The 16,450-nt window shown below is 43.8% G+C and overlaps 1 long non-coding RNA gene across 1 annotated transcript in view; it reads right to left on the bottom strand.

Annotated features, from left to right (window-relative positions):
• Positions 1 to 3,263: 3,263 nt before the first annotated feature.
• Positions 3,264 to 16,450, bottom strand: part of LOC309339476 — a 464,046-nt gene continuing 450,859 nt past the window's right edge. The window contains exon 2 of the long non-coding RNA XR_014155392.1: positions 3,264 to 3,440. This is a non-coding gene — a long non-coding RNA (uncharacterized lncRNA). The remainder of the gene's footprint in view (positions 3,441 to 16,450) is intronic.

Below are 16,450 nucleotides of genomic sequence, written 5' to 3'. Positions count from 1 at the left end.
TCTGAAAGATTTGATGCCTGATGACTGAGGAACAGGCATCAGAAAAATTTGGGGGTGGTTATTCCTTTGAGGCCTCCTCTCTCTGATTGCAAGCAGTTTGGGCCAAATCAAAAGCATTCAAAAGGACTACATTGGCTTGCTTCAGACCCCATTTTTTCAGATACTCCGCTGAATCCTTTCTTGAAATTGTTCAACATGCACTGTAGGGGAGTTATTGGACCTTTCGAGCCACCCCCTCCCATATTTAATATGGTCCTTGTGCAGCGTCCCCAAACACCAAACACACACACATGCAGTTCCCAATTTTCCTTGCCCAGTCGAGCTCGCGCTGCTGGGAAACAAAGTACTTATTGGTTCTACCCCAGGGGAATACCCTGGGGTTGCACACACACACGCACCAAGTGCCTCTTTCACTGGACGCTGTACCACACACTAGCCTCCCGGTTCCCCCCCTTTTTCCTTTCTGCCTTCCTTATACCTTTAAATCCTTAAGCGTGGGTGGTTTTCAGGGGCCAACTCTACCCTTACTGCCACCAAGCACGCTGGACAGGTGATCAGTCTGTCCCTTCTCCTTAGCCAAGGAGGTTTCCTATGTCCTCAGGGCCCTTTGCCCATGTACTCACCCCAGCCGGCTGGTCTCTGCCCTGTTCTCCCAACCTCGGTCCTTCAATCCGTTGTCTCCTCTCACAGGATCCAGCAGAAGGGTCAAATTGGCTTCGCCCTCCTCCGAAGAAAAACCTCGGTGGCGCCAGGAGTAAGCGGCCTATTGGCTCTTCCCCTGCGTCCTGTCTAGAAAAGGACAAGGGAGCTGCCTTCTGGTCTTTTTGAGGACTTAAGGTCCTTGATCCGAGTCACCTGTGGCACCAGAAATGTTAGGGACTTCAGAATATAGACCAGAATGGAAAATTCCAGGCAGCAATATTTTTAAAAGAGGTTTTATTGACTTTGGTTTAATTTGTCAGACAAATAAAGCAAAGGGGTGCATTCAGGAAAAATGAGAGAATGCCCACCGTCAGTCAGATGCAGACAACTTTTATACCTTTTGGCAAAAGCACAGTTCAGCCCTTGACCCACCCCTTACACATTACATATTCATTGAAGCTCAACCAATTAAAGAATTGATGGTGGCCTTTCGGTTCCAAGTTGCATTATCCACTAAGTGGCGCTGCAAGTTTAAAATCTATCTGACCCATTTACTGGTTTCCAGTAACTACTCCAGCCCCCCCCCCCATTTAGCAGGAAGGGGTCTTGTGGTTTTAACAGGTTCAGGTGTAAGTCTTCTTTTAGAACTTTGTGGTGGGCTACATCCTGAGCAAACGGACAGTTTCTCAGAAAGAGCTCAACCACTAGCAAAAATCCCCTGGCTGCATCCTCTTGCAAAGAGCAGGGGCAAGCAGGGGAGAAAGAAACGTCTTTTTAGCTTTTAGTTTGCTTTCTAAGATGGCTTTCAGCTTATAAAATGGCTCCAGCCTGGCTCTCCAAAGTGGACCTCTGGTCTCCACTCCTTCACTTTCTTTTTGAAATCAAAGGCTTAGCACTAGACAATGTACTTCTGTGGAAGCAAATCAAATGTAGATAGATGGCAACTGGCAATAAAAAAAACAAGCAAAGAAAGCAGGAGGAAGATTAGGAGAGAAAAGGAGCTGAAAGCCAATTTATAGGAGACCTTGAGAAAGACAAGGAACATGCACAGCCTTTAAGGGCTAGAAATTCCAGCAGCATCTCTAAAACAATGTTCAGGTGCCATAATACAAGTGCTGATTAAATGTTCAGCATCCTGCTGAGAGGATGATTCAAATTATTAACCCCTCAGTCTTATTTGAAAATTGTTCTCTTAACCTTGTACTCCCTGAATAACTATATGGCTTTATCATGATGAAGCCCTTCTTTGTTAATTCCCAACAAGAAACAGCTTGGAAAGTAAATATCAACTGGGAGGCACCAAACTTAGTGGGACTAGCCTAGAATAAGTATCCTGGCTCTAATACTATGTGGATCTCAGTCTAAAATCCCTCTCTCACTAAGGTAATCATTTTCCTTTGGAAAGAAAATGGACAAGTATTATACCAGAATAGAGCCATTGGAAAGATAAATAAAGGTGAACTGAAACATGAAGGCAGGAGCAGCTGCTTGCCAAGGTGTAACTGTCTCCAAAGTACATCTCATTGCCTACTAGTTCATATGCCTGATATAACTGGTCCAGAGCTTCAAACCCAAAAACCATCATTCAGGTAAGTGTGTGTAAGTAACACTACCCACCTCGACATAATTATGGCTGTCAGTCAACCTATGTTGTAGGGATGATCGCGGAGTAGGCAGTGGGGTCCGGAAGGAACACACTTCCCCACCAGCAGGCAGCCACAGTCTGCCTGCACACGTCACCTTGGGGTGCAGGACACACACACACACCCAGACAAGCCACAGCTGTCTGAACATCATCGTTCCCTCTGTCTAACCTTTTGTGGTCTCAGTAGTCTGCGGTGTCCTGTCTGTAACCTTTGTCTCTGAGACCTTTTGTCTCCTTCGTCATATACTGTGCAAGGGGAAAATGATGCGGTGGAAACAGGTGCCAAAATAACTTTGTACCACCCCACAATCTCGGGACCAGAAGATGTGTAAAGGTCACAGCCCAAAATGTATCTGCCTGGTTTGCATATTTGTCTCAATAAAAGGAGGCTCCACAGGGCTGGCCGGCAGCTTGCATGCAGCCCACCTGTGAGCAGCTCACCTGCATTATCAACTCCTGCCTCATGTCCTTCACTTCACTATGTCTGCTGTTTAAGAGACAACAGGAAAGTTTCAGACACTTCCTGTTCTCGGGTACCACCACCCTTTCCATGCTGTCCCCAGAAGTTGCTCCCAGCCTACATTGTTTCTGATTACTGTCCAGACCAGAACACAAATGCCTAATTCCAAATCCCACAGACTGTATGTGCCATCCTCTGCTTCTCCTTAGCTCTCTTAGATCCTCACCAACACCACATTTGTTGCTGGGAGGAGAGAAATAGAAAAGGAGCAACTGTCTATTGCACCACACCTACACTAAGAAGGCATTTGCTGTGCCCCAGGAAAGATTTTGTATTTGGATGCAACTCAGTTTGTATTAAGGCTGATAGGGTTTGCGCAGGGGGGAAGGAGAGAGAGAGAGAAAGGAGCTCCCAAACTCTCTATACCAGGGGTCAGCAAACTTTTTCAGCCGGGGGCCATTCCACTGTCCTTCAGACCTTGTGGGGGGCCAGACTATATTTTGAAAATGAAAATAAAAATGAATGAATTCCTATGCCCCACAAATAACTCAGAGATGCGTTTTAAATAAAAGGACACATTCTACTCATGTAAAAACACGCTGATTCCCGAACCGTCCGCGGCCCAGATTTAGAAGGTGATTGGGCTGGATCCAGCCCCCAGGCCCTAGTTTGCCTACCCATGCTCTATACTGTCTTTCTGGCCTAAGCTGGGGTGATCTTCCTTCTGATGTTAGACTGATATTCTCAGGGTTCCTGACCTCTGATTCTAGTTCCTTCTTGGTCCTGTCTTGGAAGAAGATACATCTTTCTTATGTCTCTCCCGCAGAGATGAAAGAGCAAACATGGCATCTCCACTTAGTTAACTAGAACTAGGATCTTTCCCATGCAATCTTAGCTTCCTTTTTTCCCATATTCAAAGTCTTGGTGGGGTTGCATCTAGGGCAAAGTGTGCTCCTCCTGGGTTGGATTTCAATGCACAGTTCAAACTTCCACTGAGGCGTTTAAACTCCAAACATTATCATTTTGAACACTGGCCCTGCCAGCCGTGACTCGTGGAATTTTGCCCTGCTTTACATGTTATGGATTTTATTTTGTTTCTATTCCTGTTCGTGCTTTGAGCTGCCCAGTATATCACTTGAGCTGCCTGGTATCTTTAGTTTAACCAACCCAGATATCTGATTTGACTTTAGGTGTCTGTCTATATATTAGTATGTTGTTGTTTTTTATTGTTGCATTGAGTCTTGTATCAGCAAGACAATTGTGCAAACACATAAAGAAGTCATGTTTCATCTTCCCAAGCCATTCCAGAGAAATATGCCTGCTTAGATTTGTGGTTCCCTTACCTCTACAGACAGACACTTCAGATTGAATCAGAACATTGGCAGAAGAATTTGAGGGTGCTCATAATGCTAGTGCTTTTATTGCACAAATCTCTTAAATAAAAGAGCATCACTTAGCAAGGCCAGCCTTCTGCTACCTTTCACATTATTTATAGTATAATAGATATTAAGGTCCTAATTTATACTTTAATAGATGCTATGGACCATTGAACATGTTACCCCATCTGCTTGGTCCTTCTCAGCTCTGCCTGTTCCTCAAGGTGTTGGAGACGCTGTGTGACATCAGGCTCACCCCATCACGTGTGATGGGCCTTCAAAAAGGTTGCCAAATTTTGGGGTGCAGTATACAATGAAATTCATAAAACCCACTGGGCAGAAGGTGGTCAAGTGCCTAGAGTTGGCCTTGCTCTATCTTTTTGGTTGAGAAAATGTGAACCTACATTTTAAACCACTTGTTGGTTACTTGCTATTTGCTGCCAACTTTATCACAGCAAGATATTGAGAAAATCTGGAAGGGACCTCTCTGACGAACTGGTATAATAAACAATTAACACTTCTTGAAAAACTGAGTAACAAAATCAGGATTAAAACATGGTGTACTGGTGTAACTATAGTATTTTTATTGCCAAAAAAAAAAATGACTGCAAAGACCGTCTTGCTTCTTATAAACTTTTCTGGCTAATACGGTTATATTTTGCCTCGCTTTTCATAGATACCTGAAACCTGGGTACTCAATTGGATGCAGACCTTATGCTTTGATGTGGACTTCATCTATTGGGGATGGTGCTGGTAGTTATCTTTCCATTTGTCCTTCTTGTGGGATGGATTTAATAGGTAGGAGAGGATATATTAATTATATTTATCCTTCCAGTGTCCCTTGTGTGGGGGATTTAAATGTTTATCATAATCAGCTTAGCGTTTGCACTTAGAATGTGAGCTGGGCAGAGCTTTCGATTACCACCCCTTGGCAGAAAAACAGAAGCTTGGGAAAGGTTGCAAAACCTTGTTTTATTTAAGTCCAGCTGTGAAGCAAACAGACTCCATCAAAGACATGGAACAAAAGGACAAAGAGAATGAGCGACAGGAAGACAAGGGGTTTATATCTTTCATTTCTTCCCGCCACTGGAAATAGAAGAAATTACATCACACAGAGCTCTCTTTCCACCAATTGCATTCCTATGGTCTGAGTTTGCCTATCTAGAAAGGTAAAGCTCTGTTGTCCTTTAACCCCTAGACTTACTAATTAAAAAGAATATGCATTGTTAGATTTTGACTGCAAATCTCCCACTCCTTTTGTTTTGTAATCTAACTAAATAAACTTCGTTTTTTAAAAAAGAAAAGTGTTAACGACTATTGTGACTGCTTTCCAATCTTGGCATTTGATAAGGGATTCTAACTGTTGTCAATAAATAGATAAATAAATAAATAAACCCTGAAAGGAGCCGCAAAAGAAAAGTGCAAGAAGAGGCAGGGAGAAATAGCTGTAGATGGCAAGTGAAAACAAAATAGGTGATTTTCCATGGATCGCTGTGCTGTACAATATTGACATGGCATACGCTTTGTTTCCCATCCTACATCCTTCTGCACAGAGAAAAATCATACTGGCATAAAATCACAATACAGCACCATCTGTTGCAGGGAACTGGAAGGCATTTTTGTTTTTGTTTTAAGGATAATTTCATTCCCTTTTAATATGCCACCCCATGTATATTATTGTAGGTTTATTTTCATTGCAAAAATTGTTTCCATTTTCTAACCAAACTCTATCATTTTTGCCAGCCAGTTTATAATGCAAACACTATGCTATGAAAGGCTCAGAGCATCAACTGACTCTGATCAACCACACAGTGCTTAGGGCAGACCCACATCATACATTTAAAACACATCCAATGCACATGATTTCCCCGAAAGAATCCTGGGAACTATAGTTTGTTAAGGGTGCTGGGAGTTGTAGCTCTGTGAGGGGAAGACTACAGTTCTCAGGACTCTTTGAGGGAAGTCGTGTGCTTTAAGTGTGCATTGGATATGCTTCAAAGGTATAATGTGCATTCTTATTCCATGTGCAGGGACTGATCAGAGTGCTCATCTGGAAAAGAGTGCCTTAAGTCAGTTTTTGCCAGTAGTTTTATGATGGATCATAGAAACCTTGAGAATGTGCTGCTTAAGTCGCTGATTGGAGCTCTAAGTAGTCATGTGGTCCCAGAGGTGAGAAGAAGAAGAGATCTGAGTTGGGTTGATAAATGGGTCATAATACAGTGGTACCTCAGGTTACATACACTTCAGGTTACATACGCTTCAGGTTACAGACTCCACTAACCCAGAAATAGTGCTTCAGGTTAAGAACTTTGCTTCAGGTTGAGAACAGAAATCATGCTCCGGAGGCGCGGTGGCAGCAGGAGGCCCCATTAGCTAAAGTGGTGCTTCAGGTTAAGAACAGTTTCAGGTTAAGACCGGACCTCCGGAACGAATTAAGTACTTAACCCGAGGTACCACTGTACTAAACACTACAAAACTACAAAGAGCTCACAGCCCACCTACTCTCAGCAACCAGAAGAATCATAGCCAGACACTGGGGAGACCTGTCAGGAGTACACATGGACCACTGGTATCAAATTGGATGGGAAATAGCCTTACTAGAAAAGCTAACCAATAGAAAAGCTAACCAATAGACTGAAACTGACGCAGGAACAAATAAAAGAGGGTGCCTTCACTCCGCTATGGCTCCCATTTATCACATACACAGCCCAAAAAGACAACAAGAACCCACCGACAGCATACGAATCAATATGGCTAACTTGACCCAACAACCTCCCTACACATGAACAAATCTCACTGCAGCCAACCAAAGACAACCAGCCACGCCCTAGGCCACCCCAACTTCTCTCACTACCAAGGAAATATAACAAGTGAATAGAAAGAGAACCTACCCAAGTGACGCAGACACTAAACCCCACACATGCACTAAGTAGAGGAATATAAGCTTTACCACCTTTTCCCCTCTATCCCCCTCTTTTTCTTCCCAACTTTATACTGTATATAACACTAACGTCTTACCAAAAAAAATGTAATTGATCTGTAGAAAACACAACCTGAAAAAAGAGACAATGCACATACTTTTGTAAACTAAGAAAATCTTTAATAAAATAATAATAATCATCATATTCATAATAATAGTAAACACATATACACCAGCTGCTGTCCTGTGAGCTTCCTTTTTCATTTCAGTAGAGTGAGGTGTACTTTTGTGGGTGTACACTTGGAGGTGTTCCCTCTCTGTCACAGTTAATGAGGAAACCCCTGTGAACGGAAACATTTTGTAGACACATTAAATCCACTAGAACTCACTTAAGCCTTTGCTGGATCAAGCAGAGATTCTGTTCACTAACAGTCCCTCCCTTAATATTAAACAGCCTTTCAAACCACTGCTGCATCAGCTCCTAAACCTATTTCTGTTTCCTTGTTATTAATTCTGTTAAAGCTGTGAGTCCTTATACATGCAATATTGGACACCCATTTGAATATCCAGGCAATGGCATTTTTTTTTAATTCATTCATATATATATATATATATATATATATATATATATATATATATATATAACATACACACACACACACACACATACACAAACACCTCTTCCTCTTGATACTGCAATAGAGATTGTTAGAAGTGCAGGAATCAGTAGACAAGAGCTAAGAGTATAAGTGATAAGCAACAAGGTATAGGAATGGCTCCATTTAACTATCTTTCATTTTTCATGTTTTCTTCTTTCATCTTTAGTAGAATGTAACCGATTTTGGATTACAGTAATCAGTAACAAGTGTCCATAGGCAGCAGCAAGTACTGCAAGATTAGATCCAGCTCTACTGTTAAGCAGTTGACAGATTTGGGAGTGCTGTACCCTAAAGTGGTAGCAAATTGCCAGTTATTTTATTCATTATCATATTTTACACCCCTAGGGGAGGATGCTATTTTGATTTTCTGCTTCGGGTACTGAAGTGTCCCGAGTCTTTTCTGTTTAAGATGCAAGATGAGAAAAAATGAGGGTTTTAAAATGAGTATCACTTCCTTAAAAGGTATCATAACAAATGAATGTAATGTGCATTTTTTAAAGAGATTATGCAGTATTATATGACTTATACCAAACCATAAAGAGAACATTCATTCATTCATTCATTCATACATTCATTCATTTGCAAAGAACATGTGGCTATTTCCTCCCAAAATGGAACATTCTTCTTCATTTCAAAATACGAGGTTTAACCATGTACAGCTGTGTACTTCTATAAGTCGGCTAATGTAATTCCATCCCTGTGTCTCTCTATCGCCAAGCTTTTCCTTTTTGTGATGTCTTGCAAATAAGTATACAAAACCCGACATGTTATAGGGAAGCATATCTTATTGGATTGACTTTGAACATACCTGAAAGCGTTTTGTTGCTCCTAGAATTTATCTGATATGGTCCAATGAACTCAAGCACAGCTGAACCTGACCTTGACATGTTCTTGTTTACCTCAAGGTGATAACACAGAAACTGCTCTGACTCAACTTTGACATCAGTCCTCATGCTGATTTTTCTTCTTCTTAAGAAACAGATAGATTAAAAACAAGCTTTGACCATCACTGTTTCCTGTGCTAAAACTGATGGCTGCTGCATTTCTTTCTCATCCTTATCTTCCGTCACAGAGGATGTTTTGACCTGAAGCTTTCTGGCAAACCCTTCAGATATATTTCTTTGTCGCAGTACGCTTAAAAATAATGCTTGCCAGTTTCAGCATGATCCTGACTGTGATTGCTCAGATATAATCCCCCTGCTTTCAGTTGGATTTATTCCATGTTAGTATCCACCTTCATTTGCTATCACTCCTACAAACACCTTTCTATCTTCCATTCTCGAGCTCTTCATGACGTTTTTCCTGCCTTAAACCAAAGGGAGCTGAATGGGCCCTGAATGCAGGAGAGCAAGTTGAGTGGAATGTTATGCTTGGACCACAAATGTTGAGTCCAGATCATAAGACACTAATGTGGGAAGCTACCTAATACTGAGTCACTCTGTGGGTCCATCTAGCTCAGGGCTGCCCAACACATGGTCTGAGGTCCACATGCAACCCTCAAGGCTTTTTTGCAGCTCTCAGCTTCTCCCCACCCCACCCTGTGCTGCCTTCCCAAGGCTGGAAAAGGAGGAGGCCCATGTCGAAATACTCTTGCAGCCCAATTGGTATGAAAGTTGGACTACCCTGGCTAGCTCAATGTTGTCTACACAATGGCTGGCAGTGACTCTCCCAGGTTTTAGGCAGGAAGTCCTCTCTAGAGATGCCCTACCTGGAGATGCCAGGGACTGCAAGCAAACCAGCTGCTCTGCCACCGAGCTTAGTCCCTTCCCCTTATGTTGGTCAAGTGGTGCTTAATGAAAATATTTCGCTGCCTGAAAAATAGGTCTCCTCAAAAAGAGGGAGTGCTGAGCTATGTGGGGTTCAATGAGCCAACAGGTAGCAAACGTGGTGCCCTCCAAATGCTGTTGGATCACTACTCCCATCGCCCTGGATCATCAACCACCCTGCCTGAGTCTAATGGGAGTTGTAGTCTGGAGGGCCCCACCTTGGCTACAGGAGTGACCATGAATATGTTTTTGCATTTAAGGTGCAGATTTTCTAAAATAGAGAAATGCAGATAACATGGGTGGATATTACAATTACCCAGATGGCAACACCTTGGAGGGGGATTTAATCCTATCCTCCCCTAAGGGAAATCCCTATTCCAATTCTGAAGCTAGTGTTTGCCATGGGAGGAAACTGGACTTGGAGGCAGGGGGCCGGATTTCCTCTCTGTCGTGGATTCTGTCCTGGGCTGTGTCCTGGGCAAGACGCATTTACCCTCAGCTTGCTGCTTTCCTTCTATTGTGCTCAGTTTAACTGCAGAGAGGTGCTCCCCACGCACCCCGGTTCCCCCAGATAAGCTGCTTCTTGCAGGAAAACCGTCTTGGCCTTCCTGCTACGGGCTTCCAGCGGGCTGCCTCTGTGTGTGTGTGTGTGTGTGTGTGTGTGTGTGTGTGTGTGTGTTTGCCTCGGCTTGCACAGCTGACGTCTGAGAATCAGCATTTCAGGCCAAACAATTTTGTACAGGAGCTGCACAGCCGCAGGACAGGCATGCAGAAGAGAAGATCAGCCCCGGTTTCATTCTCGTAACAGTGGCTGACATCATGGTGGGGGCGGGGGGTGCTCTGCAGCATCTCTGGGTGCAAATAAGGAGGAGGAGGATACCAACCCAGACGTCTGAAAGGGCCCCGGATCCCCTAGACTCTCGATCTCTTCCATATTCCACCCTTTCCTTCCCGGGGGGTTTTCATTCTTCCCCCAGCCAGAGTCCTCCTCTTCTCGACCTCTCTTTGACATCTCCGTGGTGTCTGCATGGGAGTGGTCTGCATTGGGTCCCTTCCATGCATGCGGGAGCAGGTTTCCAGAGGTGACAAGGAAAGGAAATCGCCAGCAAAAGCAGTGTCGTGGACCTGTGAGATTGCTTAGGTTCTTCCCTGCTTTGTCTACCTGCCAGCTCGCTCCTCAATACGAGACTCATATAGAATTGACTTCTTGCTAGGCGTGCTTAGAATTGCAGCTGTCCAGTGCAATTCTATGCATATTTACTAGGAAGCAAGTTCCACAGGATTCAGCGAGGCTTCCTCCCAAGTCAGTGGCCCTATGACTGAAAAAGAAATCCTACACGTATTTCCTTTGGTGGGTGGGGGGTTCAGTCTGAGTTCAGTGGGACTTGCTTTCAAATAAGTTTGCATATGCACCCTACAGCTCGATACAAACATGGGCCATACGCTAAGCTATCCGAAGCCACAGACATAAGATTGTTGCAACTTTCGTCCTATGAAGGCAAATACTGTATGCCGGATCCTCAGTGCAAATGACCTTATCCAAGATGTGTGCGCCTGTCAATAGGGACTCGTCGTTATTCCGTAGTGCTTAATACGACAGGAAGACCCATTGACAACGTAAGCCTGTATTTTTAAATCAGCTGGGTTTCACGGACGTCAATCGCACTAGTGCTACCACCTGAACGCCTTTGCTTGCAGACGAATCCCTTTGATTTCAGGGTCGCCTTTCACACTAATGTGGACCGTTGAATCCAAGGCAGAAGCGCAGACCCGGTATTAGCATGCATCAGATTAATCATAATTTGTTACGTTTTGTTGATTTGCAAGATGATTCAACCCTGCCCGCCCAGCCTGGCGCAAGGAAGATTTGGGTGGCAGACTTAGCATACATAAGAGAATATACTGAGGCAAAAGTACTGGTGGTTTATTGCTATTCCAAATTCCAACTAAATCTGTAATGCGGATTATATTGTCCAAACTGCTGATCGCAACGTCTGCAAGCAAAACAGGAAAGGATCTCACTGGGGCTGCAATATTATTTAGACTTGAACTGACCTGCTTCCGAGGGAAAAGGTATAGGATACGGCTATGAATTGCTTGACAAAGCTCTTAGAGTGGTGTATAGACTATGGAATAAATCCGTTTGTTAAAAAAGCGAATGTGCATCCCATCTAAACACATTAAAAAGCGAATAGTAATAATAATGGTTATAATAATAATTTCAAACCAACCTTTATGGCGCTATTTGTGCCAGATTTGAGTGTCCTTAATGTGTCACGGGCTTGGCAAAAGAACTGTAGCCAGGGTACGTTTATACATCCGTATTACAGAAGAAGGAAGGAAGGATAGGGGAGAATCCTGTCCTGTAACCCCTTGCCTGGGAGTACGCCCCACTGAGTCCCACAGGATTCCGCTGTTAGTCTCTCAAAGGATTCCAAGCCACATGACAGCTGATTACCCGTTCAAATTTATATTTTTAGTTGAAAGTGGTATCTAGAAATATCTCACCACCGGGAAATGCGATGTAAAGATTCACGAGCAGAAATTTTTGTTCTGTTTGTGCGGGTTTAAAGAGGATCCAGGATTTACTTAAATCGAACGGACGGTTCTGGAGTATAACAATACTTGGAGAATTAGGATGAGGGGGCTAACACCTGCTTTTGCGTGTGGTTGTTCAAAGGTGGGCTTGACGTCAATCAACTTAAGTAGATGATCAGCAAATCAGGAGGAAGAGACAGAAACAGAAGCAAGAGGAGGAGAAAGATACACTATTATCATTATAAAATCTCCAGTCTTCTTGAGTGTTTCTGGCCAGTTTAAAGAAACATTAGGTTCGTGCGGCGTCGATTACCGCTCGGAATAGCAACTCCGACTCTTTAGGTTAATTTGCGTTTATTGGTACGCTATTACTCCCCAGCCCGCACCTTATTCATTTGCTTCTGTATGATTTTATTTGGGGCTAAAAACATTCTGAATGTTCTGGCTGTATTGAAACTGTATGGTGACTGGCTGCTAAAATTCAATTAAACGAATCTAAATCTAAGATTTCACCGGGACATACATAAAGCGGTTTGAGATGGGGACGGAATAAGCTAAGCAGCTCTACTGCTGCGATTTATTTATCTTTTTAACTGAGCAGGATTCACCTCCTGCAAGTATTTCCTTCGGGGGCAATAATTTGTTGACCACCTCGGTATTTCCTATTGTGTTTGGCTGTTCCTAGTTTACATGTAAACCGCCTTGACTCCCTGTCAGGGAAAAAGGCGGGGTTTGAATAAATTGTTATCATCATCATCATCACTGGCACAGGCACGTTCTAAGGGATGGGGAACTTGCCGCGCTTCTGACATTGTTGGACTCCAAGTCCCATGAGCCTCAGCCAGCATGGCCAATGGTCAGGGATGATGGGCGTCATAGTCCAACCACATTTGGAGGGACACGAGTTTCCCGAGCGTGTTAGAAGGCATTTGTCTGATAGCTACTGTAGTAAAAACTTTGATCAGAATATGTGGACAAAAACCCTTTCCTAAGGGCAGGGCACTAGACGCTAGCACCAGAATGACTACGTGTGTCCGAAGCACAGAACTCGCCGAGCACAATTATTCTGACTGCAAAGGGGTTTCCAGCCCGATCCAAAACACGTTTACGACCCAGTGGCGTAGCGTGGGGGGTGCAGGGGGGGCCGGCCGCACCGGGCGCAACATCTGGGGTTAGGGCAAATCCACGGGTTAGGGGGCGCAAATCCATGGGTTAGGGGGCGCAAATCCACGGGTTAGGGGGCGCAAATTACTTGCCTTGCCCCGGGTGCTGACAACCCACGCTACGCCACTGTTACGACCCTCTTCCTTCTGTATTGTAAATCGCCTGCTCTCACTGATTTCAGCGGAACGTTTATTGCCGACTAAATTTGCCTTTAGTCAATACATTACGCTTTTCTTGAGCTCTCTCATCTCGCTGCTGCTATCCTGTTGTAAGGAGGTTCACAGCTACAATCACAGAACTGTAGAGTTGGAAGTGACGTCCAAGGGTCATCTAGTCCAACCCACTACAATGTAGGAATCTCAACTAACGTACCCATGACAGATGGCTATCCAGCCTCTGCTTTAAAATCTCAAAGGAAGGGGATTCCACCAGCTTCTGAGGGAGTTGAACAGCTCTTACTATCAGAAAGTTATTCCTGTTGTTTAGAGACTGAATCTCGTTTCTTGTAGCATAAATCCATTGTTTTGGGTCCTACCCATCTTCCATATTACAGCTCATTAGATATTTGAAGATGGTTATTATAGCTCCTCTGAGTCTCCTCTTTTCCAGGCTAAACATACCCAGTTCCCTCAACCGTTTCTCATAAGGCTTTCCTTCCAGACGGTCCAGACCCTTGATCATCATGGTTGCCCTCCTGTGCACACTTTCCAGATGGCCCATTCCCTTCTTAAATTGTGGTGCCAAGAACTGGACACTGTACTCCAAGTGTGCTCTATTACTTCCCATGATCTAGATACTAGATCTAGATGTAGCCCAGAATAGCATTAGCTCAGTGGTGGCCAAACTTGGCCCTCCAGCTGTTTTGGGACTACAACTCCCATCATCCCTAGCCAACATGACCAGTGGTCAGGGATGATGGGAATTGTAGTCCCTAAACAGCTGGAGGGCCAATTTTGGCCATTTCTGCATTAGCTTTTCTTCCTGCTGCATCACACTGTTGAGTCCTCTTAAGTCTGTGGTCCACTGGATCTTTTTACTATTGGCAAGCCAGGTGTCCCCCATTTTATATTTGTGCAGCTGGTAATTCCTGCCTAAATGAGTCACATAGATTTATGTAAAGTGACTTTCCGTTTTAAGAGTTTCGGGAAAGCCCTGCTGGATCAGAATGGAGGCCCATCTACTCCAGTATCCTGTTTCCACTGTGGCCAAGCAGATGCCCAGGGGAAGCCCACAAAGCAGGACCTGGGTGCTAGCGTCCTCTCTCCTACCCCAGCAACTGGTATTCAGAGGCATACTGCACTGGGTAAGGGGGGGCCAGTTAACCCATACAGCTTACAAAACTGGACGGGATAAAACTGGCATATAGGGAGTCTTCTCCGGTCCTACCTGGAGACGCTGGGGATCGAAACTGGGACCTCTTGCTTGCAAAGCGGATGCTCTGCCGCTGAACTAAAGGCGCTGTCCCGAAGTAGCTAACGTGAATGCAGGCCGCTTTTCACCTGCCCCAAATTACAAGCACAAATTGTTCTCAGTGGGACCCATTATTTCAGGGAGAGTTAGGCAGGCGTCAGGATGTTTCCAGACTGAGCCTTTCTCGCGCCACCCACTCGTTGTTCTGCCGCTGTAAGCTGCATAACTTTCCCCATCGTCCGTCAGGTTTATAGTTACTCTTTTTTTTTTTTACAAGGGAAGAGGGGGGATTCCACATTGGAACCCCATAAAGAGTGGTCGTTGAATAGACGGGAACTGAATTTACACCGGTGCTTTTTGTTTGTTTGTCTTTGCGGTGAAGAATTTCATTTTTTTAAAAAAAGGCGATAAGGTACCTTCTGTATCTGTGATCCTAACAATTCAGCCTGAGTCAAACGTATTTAGTTAGACATTTATTAACTGCCCCCAGGTCAGGTCCTCTAGGCAGCTTCCAGGCAGCTACCAACAATGAAACGATCTTCTGCAGGTCAGGCGTTGCTAGGATGGGAGCCACTGGCTCCCAGTTTATATAGTTATTTCAGCCTTACCTAAACGGCTCTTGCCGAGAAGATCTACTTTATTTCGCAATTTTCCATCCACATTCAGTTCCGCGATATTCACAGGTATATACAGCCGCTTCCCCCCCCCCCCCTTAAAATAGGTTCCAATAAAATACTTGGGCTGGAGAACTCCATGGAATTTCACCCAATGCTTTCCTTTTCCTGACTTCCCAACTTCAGCCCCTTATCTTCAAAGGAATAGACCTTGCGGGTGGAGCTAAAGCTAAGAAGAGTCTTGCGGCACCTTAACGGATTTCCTGCAGTTATAACAAATCTGCCGATTCTTCAATGGGTTTTCCAAACTGAGATGGAGAATATCGTGCCTGAAACAAATTCAGCGCAAGTGTTTGTGTGCCTGTATTTAGATTACTAGGGAAAGGCCCAGACGGAATTATATACTGAGAACTGTATATCAGAATAGGTTTAATACGGCAGTGTGCAGTTGTAAGGGTGACTCCTTGAAGTCCCTGGGACTTGTTCGGTGTGACAAACCAGAAGTCAGTCGAAGGCGTGGGACTAATACGTCTATATTTCTCTGAAAGAGAGAGATCGTTAACTTTGGCTACCGCTGAAATCAATGAGAGGGCACCGGTGTAATCTCGCCAGTGAAGCCCAATCTCCTGCCTAGGTGAACTTGAAATTCAGAAATGTAAAACAAGTCCATTCAATTGGTTTACCATTGTTTACACTCCGATTGGGGAAAAATTGTGCACAGTAGACTTAAACCCCACAACGTTCAGTGAAACTTAATTCGAAATAACTTGCTAGAATAAACATGCAAATAAATTTGCACTAATTTTTTTTCCTTCTAATGGGACTTATTTTATAGCAAATTGTTCATAGTAGTGGATAAATCCAAGTTTTCACAAAGAAAAACCGGATGAAAGTCCTTAGCTGAATACAGACAATAGTTTGTCTGTAACTTTATTTTTTAAAAAAAGAATCTCATGACAAACTGCAACCAAGACCAAAATATTGTATCCACTGTACATCAGTCTTATAAAACAAGCATACACCAAATATGTAGTCTACGAAACCTAATAGAAGTATCTTCTTGAGAATGATATACGGCGTACTTTTATGATTCATGCTTTCAATGTTTATTTTACAAATGTTATGCAAATATTATTCTGCTATAAATAAGTTGCAAATAGGGTGCATACTACCCCCATCGGGATCCTACACCCCCTTTGTGCTGTTAAGAAAGCCCCGCTGCTTACGAAGGGATTCGTCCAAATAACTCCAGGAAA

This window comes from Podarcis erhardii (assembly GCF_964252035.2).
Source record: "Podarcis erhardii genome assembly, chromosome: 3".
NCBI classification, from domain to species: Eukaryota; Metazoa; Chordata; class Lepidosauria; order Squamata; family Lacertidae; genus Podarcis; species Podarcis erhardii.
The sequence above is the reverse complement of the archived record's forward strand: the minus strand, read 5'-3'. Positions and strand labels throughout refer to the sequence as shown.